A 16,229-nucleotide genomic window follows, 5' to 3' on the forward strand; every position below is an offset into this window, starting at 1 on the left:
CTGTGATAGGGTGGAAGGCAGGAGAGATTAGAGAGACAAAAGGAATGATGGGCCGAACTGAAATGGTAATGGCAGGAGTTAGAAAAAGTAAATCTGGATGGGGTGTGAATGGTGAGATAATGACCAGCTGCCATTAGAGACAAAGGGCTCACTTTTTCTCTTTGCCGATTTTTGGCGCGCAGGAGGATAAGTGCCCGATTTCTTTTAGTGCTCGATTGTGCCAAAAAAAAGATCCAACTTTCGCCAAAGTAAAATATAATTTTGGTGCTGCGCTACCCAAAGTTAGGTCTGGGGGTGGAGCTTCACGTGTGCGCAAAATATGTCTCTGAGCATGCACCGGAAAAAAAAAATCACTTTTTTCACATGACGAGTGTGCCCGTGCATCCACAGTGAACTTCCTGGTCTGGATCAGCAGCTTGTGAGAACACACTGGGATCGGAGCAGGATCTGGATATTTAAATTTTAGCTGCAAAAGCTGGATCCAAGGGAAGGGGAAGGAGAAGGAGAAGGGGAAAGGGCCAATAGATTTCAAGCAGAAGAAATTGAGCCCCTGGTGGACATCATTAAGAGGAGATGGGATAGAAACATAGAAAGTCGGTGCAGGAGTGGGCCATTCGAGCCTGCACCACCATTCAATAAGATCATGGCTGATCATGCATTTCAGTACCCCATTCCTGCTTTCTCTCCATACCCCTTGATCCCTTTAGCCATAAGGGCCACTCTCTTTTGAATATATCTAACAAACTGGCCCGAGCAACTTTCTGTGGTAGAGAATTCCACAAGTTCACAATTCTGTTGAGATGTGCTTGAGAGCAAAGGGAGAATGGGACAAAATAAACTGAAACCCTCTCTACCAGCAAACTTTGGGACCAAGTTGCTGACGAGTTCAATGCAGTGGCCTTTACCCTGAGAAGCGACACGCAAGTCCTTGACCAAGTAATATTTTTATTTATGCACTGCAATTACATTTGTAAATGTGACCAATATGTGTGTGTGTGTGTGTGTGTGTGTGTGTGTGTGAGGCCACCACAGCAGAAGGACCCTCTCTTAAAAAGTTCTATTTTCATCTTTGCAGAGGAATATGTCACAGATCAACCGAGAAAGGTCAAAAACTGGAGGAGGTGCGCCAAGTCGGCTGCAACTAACAGGCATGGAACAGAGAATCGCTGATATGATTAAATCTCACAGGAGAAGATCAACCACCAATGTAGACACTGGGCCCAGGTTACTGACAGAGGGTAAGCCCTGCAAATTGCACAGTCTGAGTTGGCATCATGGTCTTTTGAAAAGAGCCTGTACTGTGTGGCCCGTGTACTCATGTCACCCTGCCCCCTCTGCCCCCTTCCCTGCTGCTAACCAAATATCTGTCCCCACAGAACACCTCCGTTCATCCGTAAGTGTGACCCAGTCACTTTAATTCTCCGCTCCATTCCCACTCTGACCTCTCCGTCCTCAGCCTCCTGCACTGTTCCAATGAAGCTCAATGCAAGCTCGAGGAACAACACCTCATCTTTCGTTTAGGCACTTTACAGCCTTCTGGACTCAACATCAAGTTCAACAATTTCAGAGCATAACCGCTGCCCATGTTTGGCTCCCCCCCACCTCCCCCCATTCTTATGTTTTTTCTCCCTCTTTTTTTTCTCTTTTTCTCTAATGGCAGCTGGTTATTATTCCGCAATGCACACCCCATCCAGATTTATCTTGTTCGAACTTCTGTCATTACCATTTCAATTCGGCCCATCACCCCTTTTGTCTCTCTAATCTCTCCTGTCTTCCACCCTATCACAGACCTTCCCTTTTGTTCTTTCTTCTCTTCCCTGTTTCAATGCTGAAGAATTTGCACATTTCGAATATTCGGCAATTCTGACGAAGGGTCGTCGACCCGAAATGTTAACTCTGTTTCTCTCTCCATAGACACTGCCCGATCCACTGAGATTTCCGGCATTTCCTAGTTTTATTTCAGATTCCAAGATCCGCAGTATTTTGCTTTTGTATTCCATTGACTTCTGTTTTACGAGGGCTCCTTGATGTCACACTCGGTCAAATGCTGCCTTAGGCAGTCACTCTCACCTCACCTCTGGAATTCAGCTCTTTTGCCTTTTGTCTGACTGTGTATATTACTGATATCTGAGTGTGTATATCATTGGTATCTGAGTGTGTATATTACTGATATCTGAGTATGTATATCACACTGGTATCTGAGTGTGCATATCACTAGTATCTGAGTGTGTATATCACACTGGTATCTGCGTGTGTATATCACACTGGTATCTGAGTGTGTATATCACTGGTATCTGAAAGTATATATCACTAGTATCTGAGTGTGTATATCACACTGGTATCTGAGTGTGCATATCACACTGGTATCTGAGTGTGTATATCGCGCTGAAATACATACAGTAGCGGGTAATGTGATATATTTCTCCAGCATGGCTTATGACGGCATTATTTGGATTGGATGGTTTGAAAATTGTCGCAATAAAGCTCGTCTCAAGATGACTATGATAATGTTAGGCGGACTCACAGGATAAGAGAATACAACTTGTGCCTGAACATTCCTGAAACTGAAATGTTGGCGTCAATATTACTCCCCGGTGGGAGAGGCTTGGGTGGGGTGGGTGGAGTGAAAGTACTCCGTTCACACTGTGATACCCATGATGGGTGGCATCTTGGCTGCTCTCAATTGGACTGAGGAGGAGGGTGAGAATGAGGATCGTCAGCAATAAGGCCGTTCTGCAGAGGGAGCGGCAGGTGGATAACAGAGAGGATCGAGATTGCACGAGGCACTAACAGGGTCGACAGAGAGAGGCTCAGCTTCCTTCTTCCTCTCGGAAGAGCAGTGTGTCCGGAGGCTGAGATTGTCATGTCGGGTGGTGGCGGATATCTACAGCCTCCTTGAAGCAGACCTGCTGCCTCCTGGACCTGGTGGCCACAATTGCCATTGGCTGTGAAAGTGACCAACGCCCTCAACTTTCTGACGTCGAGTTCCTTCCTGGGCTCTTCCGGAGGCATGTCCAGGATCTCCCAGCAGACTGCATGGTGACAAGGGATCCCTCCTTCAAACCTGGAACCCCACCAATGAACCCCAAGAACGCTACCACACAAGCCATGTAACTACCAAATGTGTCATCGAACAAGCCGTCAGCATGCTCAAGTTGTGCTTCAGGAGCCTGGGCAGGTCTGGAGATGCCCTTCAGAACTCACCAGTCACGGTCTCCAGGATCATCGTGGTCTGCACAACATAGCGTAGCAGCGAAGACGAGAGGTGCGGGAGGAACAAGCCGCTCAGCACTCCTCATCTGATGAGTATTCCAGTCCTGAGGAGGACGAGGAAGAAGGAGTGCCCAATGCCAGACCAGCTGATCACATAACTGTTCGGGATGTCCGGGATGCCCTGGTAGCTCAAAGGTTCACTTGGATACAGAATCTACAGCAAACGGCCTACAAAACAGAAAACAGAGAGTAGGGGGTTAAGCGTAATTGCTCAGATTTGCAGAAGGTGGGAAATGGTGTCCAACAGGGATTGGAGCTGGGATCCCTGTTGTTCATAATTCACATTAATAATTTGGTTTCGGGAATCGGAAGTACTATATCAAAATTTTCGGCCGACACTAGATTAGGAGTATAGATCAGTGGTTTTCAACCCGTGTTCCACGGCACATTGGTGTGCCGTGAACCCTTCACAGGTGTGCTGCCAAATTGTGTAAGACTATGGTGGACTTTAGCTGATTTCTCAATGAAACACAAACCATTTAATTCTAAAACAGAAGGGGAAGGGGAGAGAGAGAAACAGACAGACACATATGTCATCTACCTATATGTATGATGCCACTGCTGTAGTAAACATTGCCAATATTGACAAATAACTATCTATTTATCTCTATTATTATCAAAAAAACTATGTTCTAGAGTTGTACAAGTAATAATGACAAGAGACAACACACACAAACAATTTAAATGTCCATACTCAGAACAAAATTCTTTGGCAAAATTTGTTTCCTTTGAGTACTCGACACCCCCCCTCCTCTCCCACTCCCTTACTCCCTCCCATTACTGATAGAGAAATGCAAGTGCCTACCATCGAATGAGACTGTGTGTGTGTGTGTGTGTGTGTGTGTACAAGCATGTGTATGTATATTTACGTGTGTGTGTGTGTATGTGTGTCTGTACCAAGGGCGTAGCTGGGGGGGCACTTGGGCCATGGCCACCCCAATCCGAAATATTAGCATTAAATTGTTCATGTGAAAAGCTTAAAATTTGATTATTAATTTGGATGAAAGAAATGAAAGAGGAGCCTAACACATATGCAGTAAAAAGTGTAGATTTATAATAAAATATCAAAAACTATTTAATTACATTTAACCACATTCTTATTTATATTTTGTTATTTTAGTTTATTGATCTGCAGCTTGATGTGTGGCCGGGACTGGCAGCATCTTTGACACTTTGACCTGATATAACGCCATTTAGCGGCTCCTTTGATGTATGCGGCATCCAATTTGACCTGGCCTAGCCGCCCTACCGGTTCCTTTGATTTTTGAGAGTTGGCTTTTCGCATATTTTGAACATAGTCAAAAACAAAACTTCTTGTTCAACTCTAGGTTTGTTTCTGTCTGGACCCTCTGGAGTTTGGAAATTGGAAGACTCAGTTCGTGTCTGTCTGGAGTTTGGATCACTCAGACGAATAAAGCTTGTCCCCCCGCAATGGACAAATTCATCATAAGAAAACGTAAAAATGAGCAAGGAGCTATCAATGACAGTGTCACTACAAGTGGCGGTAGTAGGCCTACAACCAACTCCAGTACAAGCGGCGCCAAACCAAATCCTAAAAATCCAAAATTCATCGTTAATATATGGAGGATTATTTGAGGTTCGGTTTTTCATGGACAGGAGAAGAAGAATGCCCCATTCCACTGTGTGTAGTATGCGGCGAGAAACTGTCAAACATCGTTTTACTACGAAACATGCACATCTTGCAACAAAAGATCAGAGTTATTTTAGGAGATTGATGGCAACACAATCAAAACAAGTGAAATATTTTGAAAAAAATGTTAAGGTGTCAGATAAGGTTTAAATTGCTGTTTATGAAGTTGCTGAATTAATACAGAAAATGAAGCCTCATACTATCGCTGAGTTACTTATTTTGCCAGCATGTCGTAAAATTGTCAAAATAATGCTTGGTGATGAAGCGGAACAAGAAATTGCATAAATTCCGCTGTCTGACGATACAATTCAGAGAAGGATAAATGATAATGTCATCTAACCTTGAAGAAAATGTAGCCGAGAAACTTACAAACTCGAATTTTGCTTTGCAAATCGACGAGTCCACGACATTAGTGGTAAAGCACAATTATTAGCATTTGTTCGCTTCATTCATGAAAACAAGATATTGAACCAATTTCTGTGCTGTAGAGAACTTCCAGAGAATACTAGAGGTCAAGACATATTTGATTCTGTGAATTCATATTTAGAAGACTTAAAAATTTCATGGGACTCATGTGTTGGAATCTGCACGGACGGTGCTCCATCTATGGTGGAGTGTGTCAAAGGATTCATTACGCTCGCAAAAAAACATAATCCAAATATATTATTCACCCATTGCTCTTTGCATAGAGAAGCACTTCTTGCAAAGATATTACCGCTAGAATTAAAATCTGTGTTACATCAAGTTGTTAATATTGTAAATTATATAAAATCAAGACCTTTAAAAACTCACTTGTTTAAACAGCTCTGCAAAGCTATGGTTCACAGCACAAATGTTTACTTTTGCATACAGAGGTAAGATGGCTTTCAAGGGGAAAAGTCTTATGTCGTGTATTTGAACTTAAAGAAGAATTGTCAGTATTTTTTGAAAGAGAAGGAAACAATACCTTTTGCAAGTACCTTAAGAGTGAAATGTGGTGTGCTAAGTTAACATATTTGGCAGGTATATTTAATTGTCCTTACAACATTAATACAGTATGAAAGGGCAAAATCAAAACATTCTCACCTCTACAGACAAGCTATTAGCTTTTCAGAAAAAAAATTCTATCTGGAAAAAGAGAGCAACAGAAAAAATCTTGAAATGTTCCCTTTGATACCAAATCACAGAATTAAAAAGATTGCTCCTATCGTGATAGAGCATTTGGGATCACTGGAAGACAACATCAAAAAATATTTTCCATCTTTGGATGTCGAGAAGTATGATTGGGTAAGAAATCCATTTTCTCTAATTAGTCCATCAGATTTTGATTTTACATTGCAAAAAGAAGAAGAATTGACTTCTATTTCTACAGACCGCGGTCTTAAAATGAAACATTCAGATATGTCTCTTGATGCATTCTGGATTTCTATTAAAGAAGAATATCCTGCAATATCAAAAAAAAGCCTTGATAATTCTGATGCAGTTTTCAACATCATATCTCTGTGAATTAGGATTCTCAACTCTTACGAACATCAAATGCAAAAAACGTGAAAAACTTAGCGAATTTGAACATGAAGTGAGAGTCGCCTTATTGGTTATACGCGCTAATATTAGTGACATAACTAAAAACATCAGGCTCAAGTATCACATTAAAATACTAATTAATCTATAATTAAACTAAGGAATTATTATTAGAATTTATTAGTTTATTGTTACTTTCAGAATAAAAAATAATTAATAACAAACATGTGTACAATGTCGTATATCTTCATATACTGTGATTAATAAAAATGTTTTTTAAATTTTCTGAAACTTGCTTTTTTTTTTAAACCTGTATTCACCTTTTAATCCCTTCAAGTGTGCCGCCAAAAATTCTAGTATTCGAAAGTATGCCGCGAACACAAAAAGGTTGAGAATCTCTGGTATAGATAATACTGAGCTAGACCGTGACAAAGGACAAGAAGATGACAACAAACTTGCAGAATGTGTGGGTAAATGGCAAATGAATTTCATGATCGATAAGTGTGAGGTGGTGCATTTTCGTAGGAGGAATAAGGAGGCCGCCCACTCCTTGGGAAATAAGAATCTAAATGGGGTAGAGAGGCAAAGAGATCTCGGGGTACAGATTCACAAATCATTCACAGTAGCGATGCAGGTTAATTAGATCATAAAAAGTGCAAACAAAGCACTGGGATTTTCGCAGAGTAGAATTCAAAAGCAGAGAAGTTATGTTAAACTTATATCGAACTTTGGTTAGACCTCACTGTGCACAATTCTGCTCTCCATATTACAAAAAGGATATCGGGGCACTGGATGAAGTGCAAATAAGATTTATAACAATGTTGTCAGAACTGAAATGGAAACAAGCTATCAGGAAAGACTAAAGATACTGGGGGGGTAGGGGGAGGTGGGGCGGCGAAATTCGGGGAGGTGGGTGGGGACGCGACACTAACTTTTAAAAGTTGAAAAACTTTTCAAACTTAAAAAAAAATTGCCGTTTGTGCCCCAGGAAGGAAGTGGGATGCTAAATCAGGCGTTTCACTTCCTTCCTGGAGCGCGATGGGCAGCAGGTGGGGCGGTGAGTGAGCGGTGTTGCACACTGGGCCGTGTATCGCTGCCGTATTGAAAGGCTCCTTCCCTCCGTTAAAGGGACAGGCCATCACTGCAGGCTCTGTAAAGGAAAACAACTTACCTTCTCCACGATGGCAGCTGTGATCCCGCGCGATAAGTCCAGCACTTAAGCAGAATGACAGGTTGATCGATCGCGGATAGGAACCCGTGAAAAAACTTGCAAGAGAGAAGGTAACTTTTTTTTTACTTACCTTGGCCACCTGGCCTTTAATCGTCACCCAAGAAGTGCCCGGCCTCTCGATGGGCGCCTCCTGCAGCTTACAGTATTTTCGCCCGGCGATGCTGCAGGGGCAGAATGCAATTTCGGGTCCGGGGAGCTACCGGGGTGATGCGCATGGCGATGACATCACGACTTCTGGGTGAAGGAGATTGGGGCGCAATGCGTACCGTCACTACAGAACTCCCGCAGATATGATGGGAGTCGCTGATCTTGCTGCGCCCGGTCGCAAAACCATTTGTGTCCCGTTATCGCCCTCCTAAGGCACGAACAGGAGGTGCTCCTAAATCTTTACTCAGAGAGTGGTGAGAATGTGGAACTCGCTACCATTTGGAGAGGCTGAGGTGAATAGCATAGCTGCATTGAAGGGGAAGCTGGATAAGCACATGAGAGATAAAGGAATAGAAGGGTATGTTGATTGGGTGAGATGAAGTAAGGTGCACAGAGGCTCTTGTGAAACATAAATGCTGGGCTGAAAGATTTGTTTATATGTAGTTCTAGGTGTCACTCTGGATTGGGTGGGACTCTGGATTCGATAATACTCTGCACTGGGTGTCACTGGGGACTCGATGATACTCTGGATTGGGTGTCACTCTGGATTGGGTGTCACTCTGGATTCGGTGTCACTCTGGATTGGGTGTCACTCTGGATTTGATGATACTCTGGATTGGGTGCCACTCTGGAATAGGTGATACTCTGGATTGGGTGTCACTCTGGAATAGGTGATACTCTGGATTCAATGATACTCTGGATTCGATGATACTCTGGATTGGGTGTCACTCTGGAATAGGTGATACTCTGGATTGGGTGTCACTCTGGAATAGGTGATACTCTGGATTGGGTGTCACTCTGGAACAGGTGATACTCTGGATTGGGTGTCACTCTGGAATAGGTGATACTCTGGAATAGGTGATACTCTGGATTGGGTGTCACTCTGGAATAGGTACTCTGGATTGGGTGTCACTCTGGAACAGGTGATACTCTGGATTGGGTGTCACTCTGGAATAGGTGATACTCTGGATTGGGTGTCACTCTGGAACAGGTGATACTCTGGATTGGGTGTCACTCTGGAATAGGTGATACTCTGGAATAGGTGATACTCTGGATTGGGTGTCACTCTGGAATAGGTACTCTGGATTGGGTGTCACTCTGGAACAGGTGATACTCTGGATTGGGTGTCACTCTGGAATAGGTGATACTCTGGATTGGGTGTCACTCTGGAATAGGTGATACTCTGGATTGGGTGTCACTCTGGAATAGGTGATACTCTGGATTGGGTGGGACTCTGGATTGGGTGTCACTCTGGATTGGGTGGGAATGTGAACACTTGTATGTTGCACCACAGAGAAGTCCCATGAAGAATTTGGAAACAGTATCTAAATTAATTAAGCTGAGCAGCACAGTGTAAATGGGAGCCCTTCATGTCATAAATTCTGGACAGCAGTTTATCATTACCTCCCCTCTCCACAACATAAAAATATTATGAATGGGTATGTTTACCAATATGGGCAGGAGTGGTGTGCAGTTGGACACGCTTCCAACTACTTGTGCATGGCTATTCCTACCTGAACATCCAAGCTCAGGGCTCATGAGACGTGCAAAGCAAACCACTCCCTGAACATCAGGCAGTTCACACAGGGCAATGGATGTCATGCACTGCTGCAGCAATTATAGCGCGGCAGCAGAAAAGTGCAGAATGTGTTTTTGATTTGCCTGCTGCACTGCATTCACAGATTACATTGTGTAATTAGTGATAAATTCCAATTTATAGTGTGAGGGTCGAAAATCCACGGCCGCATTTGAAACATCCTTAGGACAAGAAAACTAACATGGGATCGTTCTATACACTAAATGAACATTTTTGGGCCAAGTAAAAGAAGGCTGGGAAAACGTGTGGGCGGATACAGACATTGTGGAGCCTGGCTCACAAGTGAGACAGAGGCACTGGCCAATGGGGGAAAAGTGTATTCTAGCAGGCCAATCAGGGATCGAGTCGGGCCTGAAGCGGGGAAATCTTCAAGCAATAAGGAATCCCCGGCCCAGTTTGAAAATGACTTCCCCCCCAAATCAAACTATGAATGTGGGTAATAGAAACATAGAAACATAGAAAATAGGTGCAGGAATAGGCCATTCGAGCCTGTACCGCCATTCAATGAGTTCATGGCTGAACATGCAACTTCAGTACCCCATTCCTGCTTTCTCGCCATACCCCTTGATCCCCCTAGTAGTAAGGACTACATCTAACTCCCTTTTGAATATATTTAGTGAATTGGCCTCAACAACATTCTGTTGTAGAGAATTCCACAGGTTCACCACTCTCTGGGTGAAGAAGTTTCTCCTCATCTCGGTCCTAAATGGCTTACCCCTTATCCTTAGATTGTGACCCCTGGTTCTGGACTTCCCCAACATTGGGAACATTCTTCCTGCATCTAATCTGTCTAAACCCGTCAGAATTTTAAACGTTTCTATGAGATCCCCTCTCATTCATCTGACCTCCAGTGAATACAAGCCCAGTTGATCCAGTCTTTCTTGCCATCCCGGGAATCAGTCTGGTGAACCTTCGTTGCACTCCCTCAAAAGCAAGAATGTCCTTCCTCAAGTTAGGAGACCAAAACTGTACACAATACTCCAGGTGTGGCCTCACCAAGGCCCTGTACAACTGTAGCAACACCTCCCTGCCCCTGTACTCAAATACCCTCGCTATGAAGGCCAACATGCCATTTGCTTTCTTAACCGCCTGCTGTACCTGCATGCTAACCTTCAATGACTGATGTACCATGACACCCAGGTCTCGTTGCACCTCCCCTTTTCCTAATCTGTCATCAATCAGATAATAGTCTGTCTCTCTGTTTTTAACCACCAAAGTGGATAACCTCACATTTATCCACATTATACTTCATCTGCCATGCATTTGTCCACTCACCTAACCTATCCAAGTCACTCTGCAACCTCATAGAATCCTCCTTGCAGCTCACACTGCTACCCAACTTAGTGTCATCCGCAAATTTGGAGATACTACATTTAATCCCCTCATCTAAATCATTAATATACAGTGTAAACAGCTGGGGCCCCAGCACAGAACCTTGCGGTACCCCACTCACTAGTCACTGCCTGCCATTCTGAAAAGTACCCATTTACTCCTACTCTTTGCTTCCTGTCTGCTAACCAGTTCTCAATCCACGTCAGCACACTACCCCCAATACCATGTGCTTTAACTTTGCACATTAACTCTTGTGTGGGACCTTGTCGAAAGCCTTCTGAAAGTCCAAATACACCACATCAACTGGTTCTCCTTTGTCCACTCTACTGGAAACATCCTCAAAAAATTCCAGAAGATTTGTCAAGCATGATTTCCCTTTCACAAATCCATGCTGACTTGGACCTATCATGTCACCTCTTTCCAAATGTGCTGCTATGACATCCTTAATAATTGATTCCATCATTTTACCCACTACCAATGTCAGGCTGACCGGTCTATAATTCCCTGTTTTCTCTCTCCCTCCTTTTTTAAAAAGTGGGGTTACATTAGCTACCCTCCACTCCATAGGAACTGATCCAGAGTCTATGGAATGTTGGAACATGACTGTTAATGCATCCACTATTTCCAAGGCCATCTTCTTAAGTACTCTGGGATGCAGACCATCAGGCCCTGGGGATTTATCGGCCTTCAATCCCATCAATTTCCCCAACACAATTTCCCGACTAATAAGGATTTCCCTCAGTTCCTCCTTCTTACTAGACCCTCTGACCCCTTTTATATCCGGAAGGTTGTTTGTGGCCTCCTTAGTGAATACCAAACCAAAGCACTTGTTCAATTGGTCTGCCATTTCTTTGTTCCCAGTTATGACTTCCCCTGATTCTGGCTGCAGGGGACCTACGTTAGACTTTACTAACCTTTTTCTCTTTACATATCTATAGAAGCTTTTGCAGTCTATTTTAATGTTCCCTGCAAGCTTCGTCTCGTACTTTATTTTCCCTGCCTTAATCAAACGCTTTTTCCTCCTCTGCTGAGTTCTACTTAATTAAAATGGACAATGGACAATAGCCCTGAATCAAAACTATGAATCACTGCAGGAATGGCCCACTGACTCCCAGGACTATAACAAAGGACCTACAGACTTTCAGGCACCAATGTGCCCCATAACAATACCCTTGTCCTGACACCTGCGTGTACCTGTGACATCTTCCAATTAAATATTCAAAGCTATCTCCCCACCCAAATTTACACAATGGATGACCCACTGGATTTGAGCGCAACAAGACCAGAACTGAATTGAATACAAAAAAGGACACAGTAACATCAAAAAAGAGTTGTGGGTAGAGTTCACAGGGGAGGAAAGGTGTGGAGAGGAAAACTTACAGAAGTGGGTGGTGAAAATCTGGGAGAACAGAGGTTGGAAAAATTGTGTGGAGAAAAGGCTGCTGGCTGCTGGAGGGGGAATGCAGCTGGAGCAGTAGGAAAAACAATTTGGGGTCAGTTCTTGAAAGGGCTGCTGGGTGCTCAGGGGAAAGGAGCTGACTAATTTTTTTAGCAAACTTTGATTTTGGTTGAGACTAAAAACCCACGAGCCAACCTCCTGGTTAGTAAGTGGCAGCAGGTGCTGCTGTCAGCCCTGAACACACTGGACAGGGTGAGAATAGCCGAAGCATCAGGCCGGGGCACACAGAGCTGTGCAGACCTGGACACCTGGTTCAATAACCTGGATTCACAGCTGTAGTCTGACGATAACCGAGAAGCAGATAGAAGAAACCGACACAACATCGAGGAGGAAAACCGAACAACAATGTAAAACCCACCCCAGAGGGACCCCGAGCTGAAATAAGTTCCCCCAGAAACCCGGAGCTGATAGGATTGTGAGTCGAGCCCAAACCCCCTCACAGACTCAATTTAGGATCGGAATTGGTAGAAGGGTGGAAGTGGGGGGTGGGGTTGTGTGTGAGTGGGATGTTTTAACCTCTTGTTTTCCCCTTCCCTGTTATGATATTTTTCGGGTGGTTGAATGAGATTATGCCATTACTGCTATTTTATGACCTCTTCCTATGCCCTCTATCTTTGTGTTTGCTATTCTAAATAAACAACATTAGCCATTTTGTACTCTTACCCACTGTGTCTGGTGCCTCATTACTCACCCATCCTCATAAATCGCACGTACAGAGCCCAAGGGGAGTATGGATTCGAACCCACACCCCAAGCTCCCCTTACAATAGTTGGCACATCGTACACTAGGGAAAAGAGTGACAAAGGGAGTGAAAGTACGTTTCACCTACATCGGAGAGTAACAGATCGCAGCTGTGTGAACACAGTAAACGAAAGCGGGCTGTATTGTAATGATGATGCGTGCTCATCTTGCACTTGGAGCTGGAAATCACCGGCTTTGCAATTCGTACTGAGAAGCGGAATCTGTTTAGATGAAATTTGTTGGCCAGCAAGAAGAACATAACAACATAAGAAATAGGAGCAGGAGTCGGCCATTTGGCCCCTCGAGCCTGCTCCGCCATTCAATAAGATCATGGCTGATCTGATCATGGACTCAGTTCCACTTCCCTGCCTGCTCCCCATAACCCTTTACTCCCTTATCGCTCAAAACGCTGTCTATCTCTGCCTTAAATATATTCAATGACCCAGCCGCCACAGCTCTCTGGGGCAGAGAATTCCACAGAGTTACAACCCTCTGGGAGAAGGAATTCCTCCTCATCTCAGTTTTAAATAGGCAGCCTCTTATTCTGAGACTATCCCCCCTAGTTTTAGTTTCCCCTATGAGTGGAAATATCCTCTCTGCATCCACAACCTCTCATTCTTCTGAACTCCAATGCTCAACCTATCTTCATATCCACAGCAGTTATCATGGGTGACTTTAATCTACATATTGATTGGCTAACCAAACTGGTAGCAATACTGTGGAGGAGGATTTCCTGGAGTGTATAAGGGAGGGTTTTCTAGACCAATATGTCGAGGAACCAACTAGAGAGCAGGCCATTCTAGACTGAGTCTTGTGTTACGAGAGAGGATTAATTAGTAATCTAGTCGTGCTGGGCCCCTTGGGGAGGAGTGACCATAATATGGTCGAAAGAATTCTTCATTAAGATGGAGAGTGACACAGTTAATTCAGAGACTAGGGTCCAGAACTTAAAGAAAGGAAACTTTGACGGTATGAGACGTGAATTGGCTAGGATAGACTGGAGAATGATTCTTAAAGGGTTGATGGTGGATAGGCAATGGCAGATATTTAAATATCACATGGATGAACTACAACAATTGTACATCCCTATGTGGCGTAAGAATAAAAAAGGGAAAGTGGCTTAACCGTGGCTAACAAGGGAAATTAGGGAAAGTGTTAAGCCCAAGGAAGAGGCAGATAAATTGGCCAGAAAAAGCAGCAAGCCTGAGGACTGGGAGAAATTTAGAATTCAGCAGAGGAGGACTAAGGATTTAATTAGGAGGGGGAAAATAGAGTATGAGAGTAAGCTTGCAGGGAACATAAAAACTGACTGCAAAAGCTTTTATAGATATGTGAAGAGAAAAAGATTAGTGAAGACTAATGTAGGTCCCTTGCAGTCAGAATCAGTTGAATTCATAATGGGGAACAAGGAAATGGCAGACCAATTGAACAAATACTTTGGTTCTGTCTTCACTAAGGAAGACACGAATAACTTCCCGAAATTACTAAGGGACCGAGGGTCAAGCGAGAAGGGGGAACTGAGGGAAATCCTTATTAGTCAGGAAATGGTGTTAGGGAAATTGAAGGGATTGAAGGCCGATAAATCCCCAGGGCCTGCATCCCAGAGTACTTAAGGAAGTGGCCCTAGAAATAGTAGATGCATTGGTGGTCATTTTCCAACATTCCATAGATGCTGGTTTAGTTCCTATAGATTGGAGGGTAGCTAATGTAACCCCACTTTTTAAAAAAGGAGGGAGAGAAAAAACAGGGAATTATAGACTGGTTAGCCTGACATCGATGGTGGGGAAAATGCTAGAATCAATTATTAAAGATTAATAGCAGCGCATTTGGACAGCAGTGACATGATCGGTCCAAGTCAGCATGGATTTATGAAAGGGAAATCATGCTTGACAAATTTCCTAGAATTTTTTGAGGATGTAACTAGTAGAGTGGATAAGGGAGAACCAGTGGATGTGGTGTATTTAGACTTTCAAAAGTCTTCTGACAAGGTGCCACACAGGAGATTAATGTGCAAAATTAAGGCACATGGTATTGGAGGTAATGTATTGACATGAATAGAGAACTGGTTGGCAGACAGGAAGGAAAGAGTGGGAATAAACAGGTCCTTTTCAGAATGGCAGGCAGTGGCTAGTGGGGTGCCGCAGGGTTCAGTGCTGGGACCCTAGCTATTTACAATATACATTAATGATTTAGACGAAGGAATTGAGTGTAATATCTCCAAGTTTGCAGATGACACTAAGTTGGGTGGCGGTGTGAGCTATGAGGAGGATGCTTGGAGGCTGCAGGGGACTTGAACAGGTTAGGTGAATGGGCAAATACATGGCAGATGCAATATAATGTGGATAAGTGTGAGGTTATCCTCTTTGGTGGCAAAAACAGGAAGGCAGATTATTATTTGAATGGTGACAGATTAGCAAAAGGGGAGGTGCAACGAGACCTGGGTGTCATGGTATATCAGTCATTGAAGGTAGGCATGCAGGTACAGCAGGCGGTAAAGAAAGCAAATGGCATGCTGGCCTTCATAGCGAGGGGATTTGAGTATAGGAGCAGGAAGGTCTTGCTGCAGTTGTACAGGGACTTGGTGAGACCACACCATGAGTATTGTGTGCAGTTTTGGTCTCCTAATCTGAGGAAGGATATTCTTGCTATTGAGAGAGTGCAGCGAAGGTTCACCAGACTGATTCCCGGGATGGCAGGACTGGCATATGAAGAACGACTGGATTGACTAGGCTTATATTCACTGGAATTTAGAAGACTGAGAGGAGATCTCATAGAAACATCTAAAATTCTGACGGGATTGGACAGGTTAGATGTAGGAAGAATGTTCCCGATGTTGGGGAAGTCCAGAACCAGAGGTCACAACTAACGATAAGAGATAAGTCATTTAGGACCGAATGAGGAGAAACTTCTTCACTCAGAGAATTGTGAAGCTGTGGAATTCTCTACCACAGGAAGTTGTTGAGGCCAGTTCGTTAGATATATTCAAAAGTGAGTTAGACGTGGCCCTTACGGCTAAATGGATCAAGGGGTATGGAGAGAAAGCAGGAATGGGATACTCAAGTTGAATGATCAGCTATGATCATATTGAATGGTGGTGCAGGCTCGAAGGGCCGGATGGCCTACTCCTGCACCTATTTTCTATGTTTCTATGTTTCTATAAGTCAACCCCCTCATCTCAGGAGTCAACCTAGTGAATAGCCTCCAATGCAAGTATGTCCTTCCTTAAATACGGAGGCCAAATTGGTCTCACCAATACTCTGCACAGTTGTAGCAGGACTTCTCTGCTTTTATACTCCAT

Source organism: Pristiophorus japonicus, chromosome 11 (genome assembly GCF_044704955.1).
Source record: "Pristiophorus japonicus isolate sPriJap1 chromosome 11, sPriJap1.hap1, whole genome shotgun sequence".
NCBI classification, from domain to species: domain Eukaryota; kingdom Metazoa; phylum Chordata; class Chondrichthyes; family Pristiophoridae; genus Pristiophorus; species Pristiophorus japonicus.